This window comes from Falco biarmicus, chromosome 17 (assembly GCF_023638135.1).
Source record: "Falco biarmicus isolate bFalBia1 chromosome 17, bFalBia1.pri, whole genome shotgun sequence".
In the NCBI taxonomy this organism is placed as follows: Eukaryota; Metazoa; Chordata; class Aves; order Falconiformes; family Falconidae; genus Falco; species Falco biarmicus.
The window spans coordinates 1,441,473-1,468,647 of NC_079304.1; the positions used below are offsets into that span (position 1 = coordinate 1,441,473).

At 41.4% G+C, this 27,175-nt stretch overlaps 1 long non-coding RNA gene across 1 annotated transcript in view; it reads right to left on the reverse strand.

Moving 5' to 3' along the window:
* The window catches only part of LOC130160077 (uncharacterized), a 40,073-nt gene extending 26,159 nt beyond the window's left edge, over positions 1-13,914 (reverse strand). The window contains exons 1-2 of the long non-coding RNA XR_008825928.1: positions 13,769-13,914; positions 9,091-9,282 (exon numbers count right to left, since the gene is read on the reverse strand). This is a non-coding gene — a long non-coding RNA (uncharacterized LOC130160077). The remainder of the gene's footprint in view (positions 1-9,090; positions 9,283-13,768) is intronic.
* Positions 13,915-27,175: the final 13,261 nt, after the last annotated feature.

Sequence of the window (27,175 nt, forward strand, 5' to 3'; positions counted from 1 at the left end):
GTTTATTGTTTTTAAAGTATATTTTCTCCACTCACTGACTGATGCTCCATTAAAATTCTTGAGGCCATACCAAGAAGAAATTCTGCCAAAAGCTGCCCATTAACAAGCAATTAATATACAGGCTTTAAAGTAGAAGGTTGCTCATGCCATCCCACAGAAAATATTCTTTGCCTGCAATTTCTCACTGGAGACATTTTCTGACAGAACATTCTATCTGTGCCAGGGATTTCAAAAAGTAGACTGTAATTCTTAAGAAGAATAAAGTCTATACTTGCTCGCTCTCAAAATACTTGGATTGATTAAACTTTAATCTTAAAGGCTGTTTTCTGGCCCACTTAACAACTGATGTAGTAACAGAAATGACACCATTAGCTGTACAGCATCTGCCAGCAATCAGAACAGGGTAACAAGGCCATTCAAATATACATTGTGAATATGTAATTTTTAACATGAGGACTTGGGCGGGGGATAGTTCACGTTGAGCTTGCACCATCGACATTTATCGTGTGGTCTTGCTGTACCCACCAGGCAATAAAATCCTGATTTAGGCAGCAGCAATTCTTTGCATTGGTGATTCTCATCACAGGACATAGTGCAGAGATGAAAAGAGCCTTTGAAGAAGTTCTGCTTCACATCTGACCCCTACGAGGGCAACCGAGGGTGCAAGAAGTAGACATGACTGGGAAACTGAAATGCAGAACCATAATAGCTACTTACAGAGGACTGACCATGGCTATTTTCTCTTTAACCAGAGGACAGACTGAAGGTCTGAACTGGATTCCTCATCTGCTGTGAGCCCTACACAGACATGGGCTCTTTGGTGCTTGGGGCCAACCCACGATGCACCCAGCCTTACAAAGTAGACATTAACCTGCACAGCAAATCCAAGAACAAAGGCTAAAAGAGAAAACCCCATCAAAAGAGCACAAATACAACTCCACATTCCTCAGAGGACAAAGGATTGTTGTGGTTTTCAAAGTAAAATATAGCTTATAACAAACATCACCAAATTATGTGTTTTGCCTCGTAAAGAATAGTTTCAGACCAGAGGCAATTTTTCAGACCAGAGGCAATTACTCACCCATATCTAGGAGTCAGACAGTGTTGGAGCTCCTCCAGCTGCATAATTCAGACTTGCCAAGTGTCACTCATTTAAATTGAAGCCTATAAGTTTTTTGGCTTTAATTAGCAAAACCCAAAAGCCTTCATTCCTTCAATCCTGCAATACTACAGTTACTATCAAACAAAGTCAAATGACCTTTATCACATTAAGGGACACAGAACTGACAAATAAAGGCTCCTTATGACAACTTCAGTTTTTGTGGTGTGCTTCTACCCATACACCTAGCCACCATCCTGCTTACATCCAGTAGCAAAATCTGACAGTTACAGAAAGCAGAGATGCTACAGTGCACAAAAAGCCTATCTCACCCTGCCATTCTTGCTTCCAGCAGCAACCAGTTAACAGGTTTCCTGAGCTGCGTGTTACATTAAGAGCACAGTATTATTCTACAGTAACTGATGGACCTATCCTCTATTCATATGTAGAATCCCTTCTCCAATCTATTTATACTTCTGTCCTCCATGGGACTACTTCCGGTTTTTAATTACATTCATTGGTTTATTCATGAAAATGAACAGAAACTCCTGGGATAAAATTCAGTGGATCAAACATTGATTCACTTTAACTACCTTGAGATATACATGAAATAAATGTATTTCTTCTAATTCTAAATGCTATGCCTTGTATTATAATGATTTATTTTTTAAAAGCATCTTACTCTTGCTCCTTCTTTGCCGCCTTCTCTCCTGAATTTTAAGCTTAATATGGTTAAAGTACCAAGATGTAGTTTTGTTTTTACCCAGCAAGACCTGATTTTAAAATGTCCTATGACAAAGTGCTGCTGTTCAATTTTGTATTCATCTCCAGCACTTCTGAACTCCATTCACTTTCATTTATATTTGCGCTTCTGTTTTCATGCAAGAGTATCCAGCTTCAGAACATGATAAACAAGCTGCAGTTCTCTAAGAATACATCAATTCCCAGATGGTGAAAAAAAAAAAATGAAACCAGATCTTCATCTGAAGATCTAGCTCTTAAAAGATTCCCCCTTAAGCAGTGTGGAGGCCTGCAAAAAGCATGAACATAAATACAGTGATATTCTGGTTTTCCCAAATACCACTGTTCCCAGCTTCATTCAAGTTCCTGCCGTGGCCACACTGTAATTTTGAACAAAATAACAGACTATTCTACTTCAGAAATAATCTGAATTCAAATGTGACTCTTCAGTGAGTCAGGTGATGTTTGTTGCTGTCATGGAAGATTTTATACCACTTCGATAATGCTTTACAGTCAAAATTTGCAACCGTGTGTGAGGCACTGTTGACTGTTAGCTTAGGACACCCTTGCAAACAAGGTCATGAATCTCACCACCATTATCCTGATGTGACATTTTAAATACATATTCCAAAGGGACCAATAAGGCCAAGACCTTCCCATTTTCATAGCCCTGAGTTGGATTTTGCAGTGTTTATTCCTAAAATAAAACTGCACAAAGCAGCAGCCCAGGCTTTGAAAATCATTTGATACTGCTCACTCATGGGCATACTGGAGATATTTTGCCACACAGGAATTCTAAAAACATCTTAGGGAAGCCAAAGCTTCCTCTCAGGGCATATTCCTGATTACATGCACCACAGGACAGCAGTTTTATAATGGTGTCTCTGACTTGTATGTGTTGCACACTAGAGATTCTCTTTATGATGCTAAACGATAATGAATCACACACACAGGCAAAAAGAATAAAGATATAATGCAGAACACAGACTGACATGTAAATCCTAAATCCAGAGATTCATGGGTGGGATAAAGCAAGCTGAAACAGCAACCTCAGTCATGTTGCTTATATAAAGAAAAAGCAATTTTAAATCATGTGGATAACACCAGTTGGCTTTCATCTGTTAATTCTTTACCTCTGTCATTTGCCCAGCATAACTGCTACATTAGCAAGACAGTCAGCAATGAAAACTCAAATACAGACAGAAAGAGAAAGGGAAGGTCAAAACAGAAAAAAAAAGCACCTAAATGTTCAATTAAAAAAAAAGGCCAAACAAACAGTTAAACGGTCCTTTCTACATCTGTGATGGAATTGAGTCTGTGATCACCTAAATTGTTACTAAAACAGCTTGATTTCAGTGGAAAGAGAGTGGGACACTTATTCAGCACCATAAGGTATTAAGAGGTAGTTGGTGTGCATGCTCCGAGCAGATGTTTCTTCCAGATCCCTGCTGCTTGTGCACTGTAGATTATGGGCCAGATTTACAACAGTATTTGGGGACTTAAGCATATTATTACATGTCACATGGGATAGGCAGGAATGGCAAACAAGGTTACACCTCTTATTTAGGCTATATTATCACAGCAGTTGGAGATTCTTCTAAGGTTGTGCCTTTTTATCTTCTCCAGGGCAATGAGTGCTTTACTTTCCTGTATTTCATGAATCCACATGCAGTGCTGGCACCAACACCAGAAAAGTGACGACAGTAAATGAAGGAAATAGCCATGGCTACACTGACACAAAGATGACATTTCTGTTACCCCGAAACCTGATACTTCTGGGCAATATCCCCTCTCTGCCTAATTAATATTTTTCAACGTTTTAGAACTATTTTTTTCCTGTTTGCAATAAGAAATTGCATGAACAGTAAAAAAAAAAATAATTAAAATAAGCCCCACGGGCTGACCTCAACAAACAAGGAAATTCCAAATTAAGAGATACCACTGAGCTTTGGAAACCTGACAGTATTACGAACAGTGGAAATGAACTAAGGGCAGAGCAAAGGCTTTAAATGTAACACTTCTTTCCTAATATCTATTTTGCCCTTTTGTTCTGTTTGTCCTCGTTAGCAGGGCAAAACCACAAAACATTAGTGTGTGCCAGACAGAGTCACAAAGCCATGTCTGTGCCATGACATGTAGCGGAGCACTGGAGTGCTGATGCTGCTGGGTCACTGTAATTTGAATATATCAAAATATTAATAAAACTCCTGTATAGCAAACAAGATGCACCTGAGTTTAGCAACACGTGCAGTTCCGTGCCTGCTTACAAGCCTGATGCTGCACGGACAATGTTTTCCTCTGGAAGATGCACACCACAGCCTGCAAACAAGCACGTCAGCGTCATGCCTTCGTTTAGAATTAAAAACACCGCAACTCTGTGGTTAGTCTTCTGGAAGGGCTCTTTAAACACAAACAAACAAAAAACAAAATCCCAAAGGTGCGGAAACCTCACCTTCGGGTGGGAAGGTCCCTCAGGCCCGGGGGGGGAACTCCCCACAGGAACACCCGAGGTGGGAGCAAGGCCTGGCACGGCAGCGGCGATGGCCTCCCCCCGCCGGGGCCGGGGCGCAGCAGGCCCGGACCCCCGCAGAGGGCCGCCGTGGCCTGGCTGCCTCCATCTCCCCAGCCCTGGGGGTTCTCCAGCGGCGGGCAAAGGGTCTGGCCACGCCCAGGCCCAGGCGCCCTCCGTGAACCCGGGGAGCGGCAGGGCCAGGCGGTGCTGCGGGCACCGGGACCCCCGACGGCGCCTCGCCCCGGGACCTGAGGGGAGGGCAGGCCGCGGCCTCCCCGCTGCTGGGAGCGCGGACGACGGGGCGCTGAGGGAGACCCGCCGGTGCCGGGTGGCGGCGGAGACCCCCCCCCGTGCTCCCCTCACCGAGGCGCTGCCCGGCCCCAGGGCCGCTGCCGGGGGGGCGTCGGGCCGCGCTCCGGCGGGCCCGGTTGCCGCAGCAACAGGCGGACGCTGCCGCCCGCCCCAGCGCCGCCACGTCCCTCAGCGGGGCCGCCCGGCAGCGCTCCTCGGGGCCGCGCCCCCCACTCACCCGCGGGCGCGTCTTCCCACCGCGCCGGCCCCGGGCGCTCCGCCCGCCTTCCCCCGGCCCGGGCGGCTTCGGGCCCGCCGAGCTCCACCTGCCTCCCGCCGCCGCCTCGGGGGCCGCATCGCTGGCTGCAACGGCAGATGGCCGTGATTAACCGGCGTGATTAACGGCGCCGAGGTCGGCAGGAGCCCGGCGGCAGGACGGGGGCGCTGAGCGTGGCTCCCGGTGAGGCTGAGGTGAACAGGGGGGTCTGTGCCCCAGCGCGACGCGCCTCTCCTCCCCCCTCGCTTGAAGCTGTGGGTGTCACCAGGCCTCAGCCCTGCGGCCCCGCAGAAAATCCCCATCAACGAGAGAACGGGAGAGCCGGCAGTGGGACCCTCAGGGAGGGGACCCCGCGCTGCTTCCCGGAGGAGGCAGAGAGCTTCCCCCATCGAGCTGCCCGAAGCAGAATATCGAGCCATCAGCCTGACCTCGCACATTGCACAGAGCAAGAAGATCCACCAGACACCCAAAACAATGAGCTGGACTGCCTGAGACGTGCTAAGTCCACCCTGGGCCACCCCACCCTTGGCCACCCCCTCCCGTCCCAGCCCTGGCAGCCAAAGAGGCTGCGAACTGGCCCAACAAGTCCAGCCCATCACGTACCGAGGGGTCAGGGCCAGGGTCAGCCCGGCGCAATTCAGGGGCTGAACAGATGATCCCTGAAACAGGAGGCTGGAATAGCGTTGGTACAAAGCTGCGTGTGTTACAAGCCTATTGATTGTAGCTGCTAGCAGGTTTGTTGTCCTTGTGTCATCCACAAATTAAAGGGGTGAAGAGGAAAACTCATGGATTCACATGATCTAAGATCAAAAAGGAATGTGAAAACCAGCCAGCCCAATCGATCTCCTTATGTTCATAGACCACGCAATTAATCCCAGAAGCTGAGCAAAACAGTATCTTTTAAGTATGTAACTAGCTGTGAAGATTTCAGGTGATGGTGATTTCATAACTTGCTCCACTGCTCAGTTATCCTCATCACTGGGTAATTGTCTTAAGTGTGAGTGCTTCAAAACTTGCCTGCCAACTTTGCAGGCAGTAAGTCTTGTTCTGCTTTTGTTGGTATTGTTGCAAAACCATTCACTATCAGGTGCTTGTTAAAGGTGCGTGTAGGTACACACAGTGAGCAACTCACCTCTTCACCTTCTTTTCAATTAAGCAGAATAAGTTAAGCTCCTTAAACCTTACATCATTAATGCTTGTTTTCCAGGACCTGGATCGTTTTTGTGGCCCTTCTTTGAACTCGTCTTTAGCATTTCCACATCATTCTTTAAGAAAAGGGAAGAAAACCAGATACAATGTCTTGTTCACCTCACCAATTTGTTGCAGAAGCAAGGGAGAAACTTCCTGATACTTGTTTTTGGGTACCCAAGGTCCATCCTAAGCTTCTCCCCCACCCCCTCTCATTTTGAGGCAGCAACGTATTACAGAGAGGATTTCACTTTCTTTCAGTACAGCATTTTCAGGCAGTTTGACGTGCAGTAGGCATATTAGAAACTCTTTCTTCAGTAGTTCATAATCATTTGAGGGAGAGAAAATGACCCGCATGATCTGTGGTTTGGCGTTGTATTCTCTAGCGTTCTCTGAGTAGTTTCGCAGATACCAGTGTATACAACACTGATATGCGTGTAGGATTGTGGGCGTTGCACTTGTAGGAGATAATGCAATTAATAAACAAGGAAAAAATATGGGGACAAAGTGTTATTTAGGTCCCTAGGCAACTGACAGGCCTATAGCTCTCATTTCTCTCTTACTGATGGAAATACATTCATACATAGTACTACGAGCATGGCATCATCTCTGTAATTATGTTATTAAAATAGAGATTTGTGTATATTTTTATGATGATAGATTATTAAATCCTAAATGCAGACCTTAATCCCACAAAACACTCAATTTTAATTTGTGAACAAGACTAGAATTAAGTTATGCTTTAATGCATTTTGCAGGATGTAGCCTAAACATGGACAGTCTTGAATTGCAGATAGTCTTCAGCATCAGCTTCAAAAAGAGAAAAAAATTAATGGAAAACATTTGTGTTTTCCAAGCTGTATTCCCCTTTCACTAATACCAGCATACAGACTAGCTTCAGCAGACTTGCAGTGATGCAACAAGACTGAATTTGGCCCTTGGGGAAGAACTTTAGCAGGTTGACTTAGGCTATCTGATATGGAAAATATTCTCAAGCGTTGGCGTGTCACAGTTCTTAAAATATTAAGTCACTGAAAATGCCTATGTAAACAGAGCGTCTTAAGAAAATCATAGCTTCTGGCTTCAGAGTCTCTTGCCCTTTCTTCTTAAATAACCATTCAGCCTCCAACTGCTTATTTTCCCCTCCCTTTTCCTTCTTCACCTCTTCCCTTACCTTATTCCTTGTGGACAAGGCCTGCCTTCAGAGAACCTGTTTTACAAGGGGTGATACCATGGGACACCAGTAGCTATACTGAGCACAGCTCCGCAGTTTTCATTCAGGCACAGAAACTGATGAACTGCAGAAATAGTGTTAGGTATTTTCATCATAGCTACTAAGTGGCACACGTTTACAATTAGCCGCTATGATTTTCATTTTATGGAAACAAGGCCTCCCTTTCTAACTGTGAAAAGTCATCATTAATTTTTGTATGTAAATATTAATCCTGCAGAAACCACCAAATTTTTGTTCTGTTATTAAAGATGTAGGACATGATTAGAATCAGTGGAATTTTGTCCACACTATCTTCCCGATGTGTTATAACAAGTAAAGCATAAGGTCATTCTTTAAGTCTTTCTTAATCCTTGTTTTCACTTCCTGAGATTGTGAACAAGCGATCAATTTATGCCAGAGAGAGAGAGGTATTTTGTTTATCTGCTACTGCTTAGCTGACGTGTTTTCAATGTTACGTTGGCCTTTTACAATGGGTGACATTGCCGTGTATTGCTTGAGAACAGCAGAAGTATGAAAATGCATTATGAGGTTTTTATGACAAATTTTGAGAGCAAAACTTGCATAGGCTGTGGTGTGTGAGATACTTGTACAGACTGCATGTGATCACTGTATACAATGAACATGACAATGCCAACAGGAACGCATTGTGTCTTCTGCAGAGCAGGAGTTGCAGGTGTGCAATTCATGTTCTGGTGGCAAAGGTTTTTTTAAATTGTATTTTTGCCCTCCAAAAATAATCTCTTCAATAACAATCTCTGATAACCTTTTGAGTTATTGGCAAGTCTATATAACATTTTTGGATATCAGAATATCCAAGTTGACTATTCATCTCTTGTTTGCACAGGCTATAAAAAGGTTCATTTCTCTCTTCTTTTACAGATGCTAAATAGCTCAGGCACCAAGAGAAGTAGTTCAAGATGGTTGCTAACTAAGTTTGTTATCAGCTTTCTTGATTCCTTTGATCATTTATGTTATCAATTTTTGAAATACCTTCTCAGACTATATATTTTGTGGCTAAGAAACTTTGATTTTGACATCTCTTTAGATATCTTTGATTCTTTCAGAAAAATGTTGTCATGGTACTTACCTAAGACTGCATTGTGCTCAGTAGTCTATGATTTTGCTCTTAGCACCTCAGATTTATCTCCCTAGTTTCTCCATGAATATAGCTCACATTATCTCCTCTGGTGCGTGGAACACATCTATTTTTACAGGCCAGATGGAATATTCTGTCCAGAAATTTGCATACTGCTCCTTGGATCACACTGCTATACCTTTCTCTCACGTTACCTCTCCTTTGTTTCTAATTTAGTTGAGCACAAGTGATTAAGCATCTGGATATGTTTAGAAGGTAAGATTGTATAGTGGGCAACAAATAAATCTTCAGGCGTGCAGAGAGATTCTAAGCACACAGAGACGAAATCTGTCTTTAACATGCAGCTTCAAATAGAGGGCAAAGTAGAGCTGCACTAAGGTGACCAGATATTTCAGCTAGAAAGCTAGAGCTTTGGTATTAGCAACTGTAAAATCCCCAAAGTAAATCAGGCATATTAATCAATCCTCTGATTTGTACAGGTGAAATCATCATATGAAACCACGAAGCGGCCAGACTGTTTCTGTGCAGTTCAAACAACCACAGAGGGAAACTGTCTGGTAGGTATCCCCTCTCTCCTCTTCCACACCCTTCCCCATAGGCAGGAACCCAGTGTTGTTCTGCATGTATTGAGTCATCCAGTCATTGTACTTACCTTGTAATGTCATTCTCAGACATGTTAAGACAAGATTTAGCCTTCAATAATAGTTGGCACAGACACATACTCCTTTTATGAGTAGAATTAAACAAAACTCCAGAAATCATTGTGTTGGCATAACAATGTATTTTGTTGAAACAATCTTTATAGCCAGTCTGGAATGACGAATAGCAGGACGTGTTTATCATTCTAAGGAGAAACAGAGTGAAAATGAGTAAAGATTGAAAAGAGGATTATCCCATAAAGCTGTAACACTGTAGTCTAAGCAAGCTTACAAAACAGAAGCTCAGTCCATCCTCAAGTGGTCTTTACGGCTCTGTACTCCTAGCTTGCTGCCTGTGTTGTCACGGTGAGGCTGAAGACACCTGCTAGCATATTAATCCTAGAATGTTTCAATTTATTATTTTAGTAAAGACTTGATGAATCATCAGTGTCTAGAGATTGCTCAGAAAAGAAGACTTGTTCTGTCCGTAGTATATTTTGGATTCTGATAGTATCTTACGTTACTGAAGTTTCCTGTGATCAGACTTCTAGCTTCCTGTCTGTGAAACCAATACTCTTTTAGACCTTGATGCTACTAATTTCCTGCTAATGAACAGACCAAGCTTATTTAAGGTAATGGGCAATTTTGCATTGACAAGTTTTAGAAGTAGTAGGACAAAGCTTTAATTTGCCACCAGCAGCCACACAGCCTTCCCTATGAATAGAATCAATTCTAAGAAAACAAATATACTTACTTTGTGTACAGCTTTGATCAACTGGCGTGAGATATGAAGCACAGGGAAGAATGAAGTTCATCAGCAATGCTCAGTATGTGAGGGGAATGCCATATAAGATGGATGCAGGCTCTCAGGCCAGAAAGCAATAGAGAAAACCACTCCAGAATATGTTAAAAGTTCTTTCCGCTTGGTTATATTGTCTGAGAGTAGTTCTTTTAAGATGGTTATTTCTAAATTACCTAATTTTTATTTCATTATCTTATATCGTAACATTTGTAAAAAGCAACAGAAAGTCACACAGTGACCTTTCCATCAGCGTCTTTGCTCTGTATGGAACTGCATTTTATGCAGAACTTAACAATATTTCAATACTTTAATATATGTATTTCAAATGGATCCTTAAAGTCTTATCTGCTTACTGCACTATCACACGTAGAATTCCGGCTCCCAGTCTTAAAATATTGTTTACAATTCAGTAACACTTACAAACCTTTATAAGGATGAGGCCCCAGTAGCCTACTTGCTGTTTAAATACAGTGAAAGACTGTGACTACTCCTAATTGCTTACTAAGCAGTGATAGCTGTTCAAGAGAGCATCTGGAGCCTCTTCTGCTTCATGCATCATCAAAATAATTCTCAGCTAAATTCTGAGTGCTAGTCTTTATTACTGGTAATTATGTAAGAGGCAGAGAGATCATATTATAAATTTGAGAGCCAAGATGAAATTTGTAAAGATGGCGGTTAAATCATCTGTTGATTTGCAGGTCAGGCTAGTTTGATACAGGGTCACCGAAAGTAAATTTAAAACTCTGCAGAGCCATTTATACAGTCCATCCATTGACTTGTTATATTTTAATAGATTTCTAAACTAACTAAAATGGGAAAACTAAAGCAGTAAAGGAAACATCCAGAAAGAATGCTAGAATACAATATTGCTATACTGAAATAAGTGTATCTGTTCGCAGCTGCTATCTTATTGTCAATAATTTAGAAGCCTAAAGGGGAGGAGGGAAAATTGAGCAGCGCAGGGGCTTTTGTTAGGAACAGCACACTATACAGTCTGTCTCCAGTAGGTAAATGAAGATAGTTTCTTTGGCAGGCAAGTCTACTCACTCAAGCAGGTGCAAACTATAATATTTATGGGCAAGACGGAGCCTATTGCTTATATTTTTGAGAATGTGTACAGAACTATTACCACCAGTTTCATTATAGGTGTTGACTTTCTACAAAGAACTGCTGATCTGTAAGAGACTTGCAACCTGGGTCTGACAGCACGATTTATGGCAGAAAAAGTTTTGTAACAAACTTTGTAGCTTACATTCAGATAAAGACCCGGTGAGAGAAACTTAGAGTTTCTGTTGTTCACTTCTTTTGGGGGTAGCACTATGAGTTCCAGCCAAGATCCACAGACCAACTATGCATCAGACAAATATATGTCCATAAGACCCTAACTGTAAGAATTTGCTTCCTTTCTAAATTAAGCCATATTTTAGCTTCCTGATTTTTAGTGGAAACAGTGATTTTTAACTTCCATGATAGTTTGTAGTAATTGCACATTAAAGCTTGATCCTGGTTTCAGAGCCACAGTCATACAGAAAGTATATGTTTACATACTGTGCAAATTCTCCGTGTGCTCAGTGTCAGCGATTTTTTTCTAGCACTGAGTTTCCAGTCACATGTTATCTAGGCTGGTCAGGTAGCTCTTGGGGGAAGTTTAACAGGCCAGAAGCAGAAGGTGCCTTTACACCTATTAAAGTTGCCAGCACAGTGCTTCAGATCCCGGCACAGAATAATTCAGCTTTATAGGCCACGCTGACAGCAAGCTTTCTGCCTTGCTGGTACACACTCTGGCACTGGTACACACTCTTCCACTGCTCCCTTTCCCCCCCCCCCCCCCGCCCCTTCACTCTACTATGCCAAGTATTTGTGGAGGATAGAAACTGCTATGTGACGTTGATATTAGCCAGAGATTCCTTTTTTCTTAGGAGAATGCTGAAGCAGGTGGATCTAATGACTCTGGTCATTGCACTTGATCAAACTCACGATGACAGCAGTAAAACAGTAAAACCAAACACCAAATAGCTGTGCAGTCAGATTGATCATGAAGACCACCGTGCAGCTGCACAAGACGACCACTTGCACTGATGGGAGACTTTTCTGCAGTGTTTTGGCATGAGAATAACCAGAAAACAAATACAAGCAATTTTTATTGTCCAGGATGACTTTTCCTCACAAGTAAGGTGAGAACAGAGAACTCCATGGACAGCTTTATCTCCCTCATTTTATAGATTTTATCCCTGGGGTTTAGCAGTGGGCATCTCTTAATACAACACTGAGCTCCAATAAACCACTGCAGTGTTTGTTATTTATATTTGCCAAGATTATTGCATTACCAGGTCATACAATTATTTTCATCAGTGGTGAGCTTAGTCATTCAGTGGATTAACTTTTTTATCACATGATGCACCTCATAAAGCATATGGGTTATGAACACTCAGACATGAGATCGTATCACCCAGGTGTACAACAGAGAAATTTCTCTTGGGCATGTCTGGGACAACACAAGCAGAACAGAAAACAGGCTAAAAAGAACAAAAACACCACACAGGGAAAAACAAAGTGGGGAAACCCAAAGTTCTATCTTGGCTACAGGCAGTTATGACACACCATGGCCATCAAACACACCAGTCATCAGACAAGTAAGTAAATTGAGGTCATACAGAACCAGCAATGCAACAGATTCCATTTTAGAGCACCCATCTTACAAATCCAAAAGAAAAACAATAAAAAGAGCCATTAGAACTCATTTGAGGAAAATGAACTCAGACAACAAATATTTTTCAGCTGTGCCTGCACCCACTGCGTCTTCCAGTTTCTCAGGCATGGCTCACATTTGTGTTCATGACTGAGCTGTACTGTGCTTCCACAGCAGAATGAAAAAAATATAAAGCTCACCTAAACCCCTTATCGCTGAAAAAGGCAAGAAGCCATCGTACATTACGTGCCAGAAAAGTACTTATGTGATGGCTGGATTAGCATCGGTAAGTCCAAGGGATCACAACAACGCAACAGTGATGCCAAGCTGCCTGTATTATCTGTTATCCGCTCTGCATTTGTCCACCATGTTGTGGACCAGAACTGCAGTTTGTAATGTCTGCATTATGGGATGCGGTCTCACTGATTTTCAAAAGAAGGTTAGTTATGTTTTTTTCTTGAACTGGTCTTAGTGTAAGACACTGATAACTGAAATATTCTACTATTTGTGAGAAATTAGTGAAACATCAGTCATCCATAGCCACCAGCTGTCACAACACTAACAGAAACTTAATTATTTTAAGTGTTCTACTCTGTACAATTGTTCATCCATAATACACAAGCTGGTGCAAGGGCAAATTGACATAAAAAACCCTGCTATAACCACATAAGGATTGATTCCTTTATAAAACTAGATTCAGAAGAATTCCCAAAGTTTTTCCACAAAATAGCGCACACCAGAAACTTACTGAGTTTTACAGGTGGCAAAGATAAATGGTTATAGCATATTGATCTCTATTAATACTTACCTTTCTTTAAGGGAAAAGCAAACCTTTTGTTTGGTCTTGAGTTTCACTGAAAACAAGTCAGGATGGAGGGGGCTACCACAACCTACCACAACTCCTAAGTTTTTTCCTGATACAGGTTTCATGCAAGCCTTCCCAGACACTGCTTTACCATGTTTTGCAAGCTAGAAATTACAGCAAAAATAGGTTTCTTAGAGACTCAAAATAAATCAGGGAACTCCTCTCGTCTTCTCATACAGAAAAATCTAGGTAAATCTTCTATCGGTGCTAGAAATTACACATAGAAGCCCAATGAGGAGAAGTTAACCCCATCTCAAGGTTAGATAGCTGTAAACAAGGTGTGCTGCAAAGTAAATTGCTTCCCCCTCAGCCAGAACTTCCACTTGTTTCGCTCACCTGTAGGACAATCAGCTACTGTGTACCACGTCCATCACCGTAGCTCACCAGTTTCCCCAGAACATTGTAAGAACAGATTCTACTGCTGCAATCATCATGCTATTTCCCAAACACCTCTTAATCTGCTGAGATCAGGATATCTGTGCTTATTGCTGTTCAGAGCCTGTTTTCCATTTGCTGTCATTGCCATAAGGAGATTCTCAGAGTTAAAATGCATTAAACGTGAAAACTTAGTGCTGCATCTCTCATCAGAGTATGATATTTCTCAAAACAGACATGGCTCATGGCAAAGGTTAATCTGTTTTCCAAAACATTATTTGGTAGTTTCATTGAACTCTTGCCTTAATCCAAAGTACCCTTGAAAGTTTGTGATAGGCTTCAGACATTAGAAAAACGGTCAAAGTATATTAACACAAGGAGATCTTTGGGAAATCACAATTTTATTTATTGATTTACCAGCTAGCAAGCTAGAGAATAAAAGCCAAGAAGGGCGCAGTCTTCCAGGAAAGTTCAGCAGTCCTGACCATGCCCAGCTGCTTCTGACTTGTGCCTAAACCCTCTCAAGAGCTACAAACGTTACGTATTCCCCCAGCTGACACGTTTGGGGAACGGTGTTTCAGGGAGGAACTTGAACTGCGGCAGAAAAAGGGGGAGGAAACCTTGGTTCCAGTCCGCGGAAACTTAGATCCTGCAGCACTTTGCAGGTCCCTATCAGCCAGATCACAGCAGCGCTGACTTCCTCCTTCCCAGTATTTGTCTGCACTCTGTGCAAAGGGAGCGCGGTAGGCAGGAAAACTCAGGAACACACACACCACACAGCCCCCCCCAGGACAATAGCGTTCACACCAAGGAGACGCAAACCCAGTTCTCCTACACCCTGAGTAAGCACTCTACCTACCAAATTATTTAGTAAAAAGTTGGAGTTGGGATGTTGATTCCGTGCTTTCCAGCATTATGGGACCGAGCGTGGACATGGTTCCCAGAGAGGGCGAAAGGGTGTGAGTCACCGTGTTTCAGATGTGGAAAAACTGTGTCTTCTGCAGTATGAAATTAAGTCTAGAGAGTAAACGCTCTCTTATGTGGTTGAGTCTGTTCTCAAATCAGGTCATTACATTTAGGTCAGAGTCATTCCCTAACGTGCAGACTATTGGCAAATGTGGATGATATTACTTTGACTTGGCTGGATTCAGGCTTTCCAATTCTAAAAGCAAAGCAATCTTACTTCAACTTGGCAAACATTAAAACATGCAATGGGTGAATATTTTGGCTGGGTGTGCGTGCCTCTCCCATACACTTTCTCTTTTAAGTGACATCACTTTTATAGTTCTATTCAGTTTTTGATGCATATTTCTGATGCCAAATTGAATACACTGCTCAGTTACCAACCTCGCTGCTATTTTGGTTGTTATACTGCCATCGTCAGCGTATTAGGCATACAAAATAATACACAATTATGATTTCCGACTCAGGGGGGGGGTCCATCACATTTCCAGTGACAGAATAACATACTACAGTGTTTTGGTTTCCTCACTTTCTGTTTTCCCCTGCCCAAAACCTACTGTGACACAGATTCCTAGTAGAGAAGACCAAGTCAAAAAAGAGCATCCAGGCGGTGGTAAGGTCAGAAAAGGGTTCGTGACCAGCCCTACTTCCCTGGACATTCATGGTACCATCTTAGACTGGTCTCTGGGTGGCTCTGGGTTAAATCTGCACCCGGCAGTAATGCAGCTTGACAGAAGCAGAGTTACAGCGTTGGAGTCAAGGACATGACAGCCACACCAGATGCATTTTAAGAGGTTTTTACTTCTGCCCGTTGCTCAGCTGGTCATGTGAATGAATGCAAATGACCAGCCAGAACCTGTCTTCCAGTTGAGTTTCATCCGAAAGGAGTTTTAGTGTGTGCTCTCCCCGGCTGCTCCAGGGGCAGTAAGCGGCGGCTGTAGACACGTTTCAGAAGTGCAACGTCAGAACCCGAACAAACTGCTCGTGCAGGTGCACCCTCTGCCCTCCAAATGGCTGCTGTGACCTACACCCGGTGAGCCATGCTTGCTTAGGGTGGGTTTGGGTTGGCTTTTGGCTCCAAGTGGCAATCAATCAATTCCAAAAGCGAACCCAAGACAACTATTTACCTAGAAGACTTCTCTTGTCACTGGTTTGTCCCTTAGCTGTGTTGAAGTTCCCTTGGGTGCTTCCCAGGGAAAGCGGTGTTGCTGGTCTCTGGGCGGGTGCAGGACAGAGTGACTAGCACAGGATAGCACGCCGAGGAACACTTCAGCCACAATGCAAATTCTTTGCTAAATACCAATCCTCTATTCAAATGGCTTGACTAGAAATATTTTTTTCGGCCGTGCACATATTGCGGACAAGGAAGGGAAACAACAATTTTGTTGGTGTGTGAACTTACTGAAAATCAATAGATGATTGATATTTAATGCATGAATATCCAAAGGTTATAATTTGACACTTTTTAATCAAATATAAAGTCCATAATGAGATCACAATTCTCTATAAAGCCTATTTTGCATTCATGAAGGTAGATCCTAAAATGAAAAGTAAATAAGCGTTTGCATATGCTATTTTTGGTGGAGTTACATGGAATAGGATCTCTGAGGAGGCATTCTAGTAGTTCTAGAGAAACAAGCAAGAAAACTCCCCTTGGCTGAGTATCTGCTGGTTCAAGCCTTTCTTTCCGCCCACCCCCACCCCCCCACCCCCCCTGCCCCGAAAGACTGTATCAACGTAGAAGATTGTTTGCTCAGGGGTTCACAGGACAGGGTGGTGAACTGGCCACATTCACATTGTCTTATGATTAGACCAGAATGAAAGACAGTGGTCCAGACTGATCTGGAGACTGGTGAGTTTCACAAGAGTCTTACCAGATAACCCCTAAAATATACAGATATTTTATTTCAATATGCCAGAGGACTTTTGTGCCAACAAATATATTTGGCTTGTACATATTTCATGTATTATACTACGTGATAATTCTTTTACATCATGCAGCTTTCCATGAAACAAAGCTTACCCTCCAGATATTTCTGTTTATCTGACTTTGAAACTATTTGGTGAGGATTCAAGTTGTTTGCATTGTTTAATAATTATTTCCAGAAGAAACATTTCTGTTTATTAAATAAGCTTTCTTCTAGTTATTGAGCTAATTCAGTAGCCTCACAATGGATGGAGCTATCTACTGGTTTATCATTCCTTTATGAAAGAAGGCTTCGGTATTTTTAATTTCCATTGTATAGCATTTGTCTAGGCATTTGTTCTGGTGTTTTAAAAGTGAAATGAAAATGTTTTATGCATTGATAACTGAATGAAAATGTACTCATTTATACCTTTAAACCACAGGACAGATGAATTCAGTCTTTACTTGGCCTTACATTTGCTTCCCTCTCTTTCTCCCCAATACAGGTAATGTATGTGCTTCCATTAGACTAAGTAGTCTATATTTCTGCCTTAATTATCTATCCCACCCCCCATGCTATTGCTACATATTTTGGACAGGTTGTTGGTTGTTTGTTTTATTTTTTTCTCCTGTGAAAACAAGTTTTCTAATTTATTTCAGAATAAATGATAATGGAGATTATTTGTGAACAACAGCTCCCTCTAGTTTTTGTTCTGCTCTGTTTGTCGCCAACAGGGAATTGAAACGAAAATAAATCTCCCCCTAATGCAAAGATTGATCTTGGTGTCTCACTTCTACGTTCTGAAATACAGTGTTTATAATTTTTATCCCAAATTGAAAGCCAAGTGCAATTAAAAGAGTGGAACTAAGTATGTTAAAATGGACGGCGAGATTAGAAGATTATGCACAGTTTACAGTCTCAGTTTAAACAAACATTAAAAGTATCTGGGTAAAAACAAAGGAAATTACAATGCCCCTGAGAAAGGAATCTAAATCATTTTAAAGCTGAATAATGTGGTTCTTCTTTTCTGATCTGAGGATACACAACACAATCATTTGTCTTTATTGGCTAAAGCTTATATCCCAAGCTAACAACTGAGCACGTGTAGCTTGTCGGAATTTTTCATCCCTGCTCCGCTCCTCGTTTGTACCATACACTACAATAAATTACCCTGCACTTCGCTGACCGTTCAGATTTATAGCTGTATCATCCAGAGCTTTGAAGCAGCACCAAAGGCTTTGAAGGAGACCTCTAGTCCCGCAGCAGCAAGCAACGGCGAACATCTAGACTTTTTCGAGATGTTTAAATGGAAGAGTGAAGCTACGGCAAGGTATACTAAAGACCTACTTTAGGACCAACACATTTAAAACTAGACTTAATCCTATAGTTAGCACCCCAGTTTGTGGAGAACCGACATCAAGACAAACTATCTGTTCTTAGCTATTTTATTTGTCAGAGAGCAAGATCTGTGGTTGAAAGCTGAAGTTACAAAAATAAAATATGAAGAAAATGTGCAAAGTTTTTATGATAGGCAGTTAATCATTGAACAAGTTGTTAACATTGTGGTAAACACTCCATCCTTCAGAATCTTTAAATAAGATATGACTGTGTCTAAATTACAATATTAAGACCACAAAAACTGCACATAAAAGCAAACAAAATATCCTCCCACCACATCAACAGCACAAATAATCAAAAAACAAAGTTAGAAAGCAATGACTTTGTGAGCCCAATGGCAGAAATACCATTGACTTCAGAAAAGTTTGTGTGTTTAAGTTCTGCTGCTGCTCCAGAGCATTGTCTTTCCCCAAGTCCCTTCCACTTTCTGCCTCAGTGCTTTGAGCTCTGCAGACGATCTGTGGGACAGAGGACTAGATGGTTCTCTCCCTCACTGCAGTGCTACCTGCCAGCAAATGGTGATAGGTAAATAAAATAATAGCATTTCCTTCTTAGAAGAAAGCTGAAAACCTATTCCAAGTATGAAGTGAAAAATATACATTTATCTGAATATTTTTTAAGAAAACTGACCTCATCTACCAACTAGCAAGGATAAAGTAAGGTGAAAATTCTGTGAAATTAAAAAAGCATGTAAAATTTATCTCCTAGGATCTAATTTCAAAACAATAATGGTGTGGTAATTCTTTCCACTACAGTCCTTTTTACTTTAAATTTCTCATATGAGGCTTGCAAGGAGTGTCATATCAACTTTCAACTTTTTTTTTTTTTTTTTTAACAGTTCACTAACCTGGATGACAAACATTTCTCTACTTCTGATTGAAACATCACTATACTACTAATCACTAACACAACATGCTGAATGTACAATTGTGATAACAGCTCAATGAAATAATCTTCGTTAAAATATGCAGGTCACTACAGTAAACAATTATAATCAGCAAAGTACTTGGCAGAATGAGATCAGAGAGATCTTAGGAGATGATACTCAAGGAAGAATTAACAATAATATTATCATACTGAGATACTTGCATATTTATCGCCATTTTGACGGTGGCCCAGCAGGAAGATGTTTCTCCCCAGTGATTATCTCAGCTAATACTCTAGCTATTTAGCTAGATTGCCAGGCATCTATCTTCTGCCACAGAGGTTTTCCTTTTTTCTTTCTAAAGAAGGTTCAGCAGTCTTTTCTTTATACCATGTAAAAGGAAGATTACATTTATACAGAATTTGCCAGATTGTGAGTAATGGATATGTTGGTACATGCTACAGCTCTTTGGCTCGATCTTTTTATGTACATATAAACAAAACCCAAATCCTCCTCTTGCATATTCTAGTCTAGCGCACTGTATTAAAGATCTCCAAAAGAAGATGGAAAAGAAACCCTTTACTGCCATTAGAATTAAAACTATCAGCATAGTCTCTGTATTTGAGTAATTTTTACGTTCCTCTCCACCTATGCATATATGTAGTAGGAATTATTATTTTTTTTAACCCATGATCATTCAGGGAATGATTGTAGATCTACTTTTTTGTGAGTGCCATATGTGACCTTTCTGAATCTGCAACAGGAAAAGGGCTTTAGGAGTTCCTTGTAGCATTTGATTAATGTAAGCAAGATTAACATGCTTATATTGAAGAATGTTAGGTTGCTACCCTTATACAAGCTTCCAAAAAAAAAGATTTTACTTTCAATTACTGCTTTTTAAAGCAACCCAAAAAAGTGCTATGCTCTTGAAGCAGCTAAGTGCAACCAGACATAACCTGGTAGGAATTTACACGACCCCATCAATAAGCCCTCACCTTGACATGTGCCATGCCCCTTCTCTCAGCTTTTCCTGTGTATCCAAAGGTATTAAGCCAAGTTGCATAAACATGTTTGTCTGCAACTAGTGTAAAAAGTTGGATGTGCATGAAAGTTTGTTACATTATTTTTCTTTTTGTTTGTTTTAAAGTAACATAGCTTTTTAAATTCAAAAGTTGAAAGACTGGTATATTAGCTATTCTGCTTTTCTTTACGCATTAGCCTAGACTTCATGCTTCAAGTGTAGCTACTCCAGGCTGTATTCTTTCCAGAGCTTGTTATATTCTTACCCTAAACTGTGCAAGTATTGTTGAGATGTTAATTTGAAAATTATTTTCAGTATTCAGCACTCAATATTTGTATTCGTATTCAAGCATCCAGCAGCATAAAAAGTTACTATGTTTTATCTCTTTACAAAGAATTTTTGAAGACCAGAATTAATTTGAGTGTTATTGTCAAACGGATACATCTAAATGAAAAATGCTAACATCATAATGACAAAGGTCATGCCCGTCCTCGAGAATACAGAGGGCAGGATTGTTTTGTGGAACAGGAACATGCAAAGTGTTTCACGATGGAACCACCACCATGTGGTTTGAATGGCTCACATTGTAGTTCCCCTGATGATATTAACATGCAAAAGGTCACAAGTCCAAATTAGACTTGCAAGTTAACAGACCTAATAAACTTAACTGAAAACATTCACTTGTATATCTACACAGACAGATATATATATATAGGGAGAGGTCTCTTCATGTCACATTGGTACTTATTTATGCTACAGAATCACAGCTTTCAGTTTTATTCTTGCAACAGTGATATCACTCTGGCAAGTAATCTGCAAAATAAAGATTTTCAACAAAAGGCCTTGGTTTGCATAGTGAAGAGTACCATACTCCGTAAAAGAACCCAAATAAAATACAAACAAAAAATTGAAGAACATAGTACACTGTGTGGAAAAAAACTGATTTCAATACATGTAAAACTACTTCAGGGAGAGATTAGAGCAGAGGAGGAGAAAGGGACTTTCTGTTTATGGGTGGTACACGTGTTTTCTTTCTGCTATTTACAAGATTTGTTCTTATACTGCTTTATTTGTATTGCAGTTTTCCCCCCTCAGAGCTGGTGATGTTCAGTCACCCCCCTTGCTTTTCCAGACCTTCACAAATCAAGAGTTCTGGAAGCAACATGGATCTGTCATCAAATCTCCTGGGAACAGGTGAAGCCTTAAATTTCCTATTATAGACTATGTATCAGTCAGGCAGAAGTTGAAACACAACAGAAGCTTCAAAAAAAGTCAAGAAAAGTATGTTTGCGCCAAATAAAGTCACCTCAGGTGAGTACTGGGTACATGAAATAGTCATTTGTCCCATTATTAGAAACAGCTAACTGGATGGATGCTTAGTAATTTATTCTTTGTATTATACCCTTATATTACTTTGCTTTATTTTCTTCATATAAACAAATCAATTTAATAACAGAAGAGTTTCAAAATAGAGTTCACATCTGCATTTTTAGGTAATTTTTAAACTGCCACACAACAGCTTGTAACTGTAAACTTTTTCTTGGTGAATGAAGTGAAATGGCTTAGCGGTATGATTCAGGACACCCAACATTACTTTTGGAATAAGGAATCACAGAATAGGCAGACGTGCCTTTCAGTTAATTGTGAAACTTGGGATCAAAGGCCAGAGATAAAGCACATCTTCTGATCACCCTGCTCCTGCAGGTCACTAGGCTTTTAATGAACACAGGATCAAGTCCATATTTCATGCAACTTACAGTTGGTTGAGATAAGAAGGGTAATTTAAAATGAATTATTTGTGTTTAAAATAAAAAGGAAATAGGAAAGTTACTTACCATAGTTAATTTTATCAAAACAACAACTAAATCCTCCATAATTTACATAGCAGCCATTAAACAAGTTCCAACCTAACAATGTGTATGAGTAAATTCTCCGAAAACAATATGAAGTTTGCCAGGATTAGCTAATCAGTTTATTGTTTCGGTGAAGTCAGTCAGCATCTGTGCCAGCAAGTTGCTTTTTAAAGTGATATTCCATTTTGAAACACAAAGCTTCAAGTATTTGTAGAATAGAACAAAGAATATTCACTAAACATCAGAGCAGATGGATGGTTTCTCTCTTCTCGAGGGAGACTGTGGGGACACAGCTACATCTCTGGAGACAAAAACCAGGCCCATACAGACAAAGAGTTTTGCAGGAATGACCATCTTTGCAGGTTTGTATCACTGTAGAAATAGTTTGCATAAACACACAACTGTTTTGATCTTGTTCCTGACATTTAATTAAACTGGGGCTCTCCACACAATCAAAAATGCCATTGAATATTCAAGACTCTGGTAGCGGTGTTTGCAAGTTTTAGAGAGGAAACGGAATAGGTCTTTTCCTAATTCTGATTTACTGCATAGTCACATTCCACTAACTCGAAACCAACACCATTCAGCAAAAAAAAAAAAGTATTTTAAAATTAAGGTTAAACCCATGTAAGTCTGCATTCACGTAGGTCTGAGGTAATCCCACTTGCCTCAGCGTTATTTCATGTCTTTGCCTTAATTTAGAACAGAAAATAGGCCTCAGGTATTTGGGGGAAAAGTGCAGTCAGAATTAATGGGTGCCCTGCTCTTGTAACCATGTAAGGACAAAATCTTATTTCCATCCAAAGCTTCACTTCCACCAACCTCCAGAGCCAAGGGCTGCCTCTCCTCGGGCAGCCAGGTCTGCAGAGCAGGACCACTCGTCCCTCCCTGTCCTTCCAGCAGGGAAAACAGGGAGCAGCACAGAAATGCAGCAAAATTAAGTGTTGCTATGGGCTCATATTCTTATGCATGTAACTTGCTCTTTGTAGAAAGACACTCAAACTTTTCCTCAACTTACCAGCAACAAGTAGCTCGAAGGGAAGTTTATCTTAAAGACTGTCCTCATGGCCTCCCTGTCTGTTCTGGTTCAGACTGAGGATATGTTTTCCCACTTGCCCATCACATTCCTCATATATTTTTATCTTCATCTTTCTTTCTCTCCGACATAAACATGCATGCAGGCATACTCACACCATTATTTTACATACTTATCTGCCCCTCACAGTTTGTTTCTGACTATCCTACGCTATTTCAATGACTTTGCAGCACCTGTGGGTTTGTTTATTTATGTTGGAGTGAGAAACTAAGGCAAAGTAAGTGATTTATATAGGATCAGTTTTAGCAGAGCACAAAACCGAATCCAACCATCCTATCTTCCATACGAGGGTCCCAAGTACTGACTGTATTTTCCATTCAAAACCTGTCTGAGGCTCGGAGAGCTCCGTTTCTGCTGAGGCCACAGGCAACGAGGCAACTGTGAGAAATAACACAGCTATTTTTCTTCTTTTGATATCACCATCTTGGAATTACCACTTTCATCGACTTCAAGAACTCTCAAATTGCCATCTAGAGAGTAAACATCTTGTTTTGAAGAAGAGAAAAAAATAAACTTCTCAAGACCAGTTAGATGACTATGGCCCCAGTTTACTCTTACTGTTGGTTTTTGGGTTTTTTTTAATGATGCCTTGGAGTTAGAGGTGAAGTATTTATCATCTAGACCATGTTTTAGTGTACAGCAGACCAAAAGAAGTACAAGAGAAAACTGAACTTAATGGGAAATGTTGCCTTCTGCACTACATCTTGGTGAATTCTCAAGTTGCTGCCAAGTTTCTGCATGGTTTCTCACAGTAAAAGCAGTTTACTTGACACAGAGAGGACACAGCCACAGTAAAATATGGGACGGCAATCGCTGATAGAGCACACATGTTCTTAAACCTGCATTACAATTAGAAATTGGAAGTAAATACATTCAAGTGCACCCATGTAGCAAGAAGAAACATGATAAAGCAGCCTCAAGCAATATAAAAATACGCTGTATGAATGAGCAGGCAGCCCAAGCAGAACAGCAGTCTTAATATCTCCGCGGGATGAAAGGCGCACACGCACTTACCAGCCGAGGGATAATGCACGGCTGGGAGAACCCCCCGGGCTGCGATTCCACACCAGCAGGTAGAGGAGCATCGTCTGCCGGAGCAGTAGCAGGGGTTTGATCCCAGCGACCTAACCTGCAACTAAATCAGGCTGTCGGAGGGATTAGTTTCTTTACCTGTGAAGTTCTATTCCTTCCTGCGGTTTGAAGATTGTACTGCGGGAGGCAATTTTGCAAGATGACACAAGACGGTGGGCTGCTTCTCGCTCCTCGAGAAGTCATTGATCTATCGTGAAGCGTGAGCAGGCTGGCTTTAGCCAGGCAACGTTTTTGAGCTAAACAAGAAAACAGGACTTGCAGTCATCTCAGGGGATAGATCACGTTTCCTAATGGTTTGTGTGACTTTTTGGTAAGATAATAATTAGAATCTCTAAAACTTTTTTTGCTGTTGTTACCATAACATATGGTTTTGCGTATAAATGTTAACACACGGCGAGTTCTGTTGCAGGGCGCCCTTGAGGATTAGAACAAGTAGCAGACCTCCCCCAGAGTACATGTTAAAAAATCAGCTCAGCTTCACGTTCAAACTGGGGCAGATCAAAGTGCTCCCTGAATATGTACATCACTGTGTAAGAAGAGAGATAAAATTCTTGAAACTGAAAATCCCATCTCTTACATTCCATAATAAACCCCCCTCGGACAGGTCGGCAATGCAATTCCCGCTGCTTACACAGAGTTCTGCAACTGCATATTCAAGGAAACAAAGCTCAGGTGGGTCAGAATGCATTCCAGGAGGGAGGTAAATATTAACTGACCTTCTAGGTGCTACTGCATCATTTAGTGCTATCTATTAGTGTTCTTCACATGTTCCTACACATATCCCACCAGACAAGCAGTATTGATTTTCTGTCTGCGTTCTAAAGCAGCTCATGAATAAATTCATATTGTTAACAAGAATTCTAACTAGAATTAGAATTACCAATAACTGACTGTGCTATAACATCAATACCAGGATAATTTTCTTAAGCCACTCCAAATGTGTGCTAAACACTCAATACAAAAATAAAACACTATTTTGACAGTCCATTTGTTTGCTGGATTTGTATTTTTTTTTTATTTTGATGGCAGATCTTGGAGTTCAGCAAGATTGTGCAAGAAAATCAAGTGCAACTGCATTTGAGGACAAGAAGTGATCTCAAAGGAGGAGAAGTGTAACAGTCCTCTAACCTCAGTCTAGATAGCAGGGGCCTTGAGACAAAAAAAACAGACCGAAACAAACAACAAAAACAAAATAGGAACTGTTCCAGCACAGGCACAAGCTCAGTCATTTCCAGCTCGGTCATGCACACTGATCTCCCAGGGAACTATCGGTTCCTCCCCAGCAAACAAGCTGAGTAAGGTTCATCCCTCCTGCACGATGGAAGGGCCCCTTTTCGGTCCAGAGGGAATAGCTCATGTTCTAGTCAGTATTTAACCTTGGAAGATCCTTTTAAAGAAATGGAAGATAAAGAAAACTAATCGGCACCTTCTGTAAATCTTTCCTTTAAGTCTTTCCCTCAGCCTTAGCCGGTTTCCTAGTATTCTGGGACACAAGAACAAATTTAGTTAAATATATTTAGCACAAGGTGAGTGACATAGCTTGGGAAAAGTTGGAAATGACAAAAATGCATCATCAAGAGGGGGTACATCTTCCCATTGGCCTTTAAGCATGCGCAGAGCGAGGGTCACCACTGTAGAACCACAGCAGAGAGAATCCAAGGACAGTGGCAAATGATACCCTCTAGGTGGGAAATGTCCAGAAGATGCAGATCATTCTGAATTTGAAGACAGGCCAAGGAATTAATCTATTCAAAAGATGCTTAATATTGTTAATTACGGAGGTAGGGCTAGAGCTCGTATTTACTGCTAAGACCGGCATTCTTACAGAAGCCGGCAGAGGTGTCCCATCCCGGTGGCTTTGTGCCATGGGTTCCGTGGCCGTGCCGGGAGGCTGCTGCTCGCCACCACCCGGGAGCCCCAGCTCAGCCTGCACATCGACTCGAGCCCACGGTGGGCTGGAGCTCAGCAACCTGCTCTCCACAAACAGGGGGTTTGTATGGTGCTTCAGCACTCAGCGTGCATATGCCCCTGTCCCTTCTACACTAGGGATGATTTTTCTACTTCAGAAAGCCTTGAACCTTCATTGCCAGTTTGCAATACACCTGAAGATGGCAGCTCACCGGAGGACAGCGTCAACAGCAGCTGGAACATTTCATCTCCCAGTGGTACCTCGTGTTGGGGAGGACTTACAGAGTTCACCTTGGTCTTCATCTCTAGATTCTTCAGCCCATCCTTGTTTCAGACAAGATTCACCCTTGATCTTTGTTGCAGCACTCTCCAGACTAGCCGGCTGCCACAAGGTCTTTTACTGTCACATACCAACACACTCCTCATGCCAGACCCTCTGCTGCCTTCTCCTGGTCTCTCCTCTTCCAGGGTGTGTGTTCTCTCTCTTCTCTCTGCTTCTTCCTCCTCGGCTGCTCTCTCTTCATGACTGCCCAACCTCTTAGCAGAACCAGCCACAGCTGCACCTTATCTACATCAGCCAACGCACCACCCCTGAAGCCAGCCCACAGCTGTATGTTATCAATATTAATTAACCCAGCTTCATTCCTCTACAGATCTTCATATTGCTTGTATTTTCATGATCAGCTGCCATTGACTTTCTTGGCAGTGCCTTATTTACAAACCCAAAGTAATACAATAACCAGTGCAATGACCTCCCATCCAGCAAGGACAGAGCGAGTGAAGAGACCACTGGCAGATCGAGAGAAAAAATTTAACATGAAAGGTGAGAAGTATAATCCATGTAGGTGCTAACTCTGGAATTACACATAAACATGTGGTAGCTAGATTATTAATTGCAAGAAAGAGTGCTATAGCTAAGTGACAAGCTGTGTAGATTTCAAAGTTCTGTATTTATCATAGGTTGTTTTGATATTCAGCTTGTTTTGTAAAGAAAGGGCTACATTTTTCCTCTTTCAAGCTTCTTATACAGTTGGAAACATACAAGAAAAGTCAGTAATTCTTCCATCTGTATCTCCATCCTGATCATTCACACGCAACTTCCAGCTGGTTCTACTAGAGCCATGAAAACCACTCAAAAAGAAGACGGAGTTTGCATCATGACGCTACCTCTACAGGGCACACACTCTGTTGTTTTATTCCTAAACACTAATAAACGCCGCTGAAGCTTTACCCAAACTTTCTTGGGCAGAGGCGTGAGGGAGATT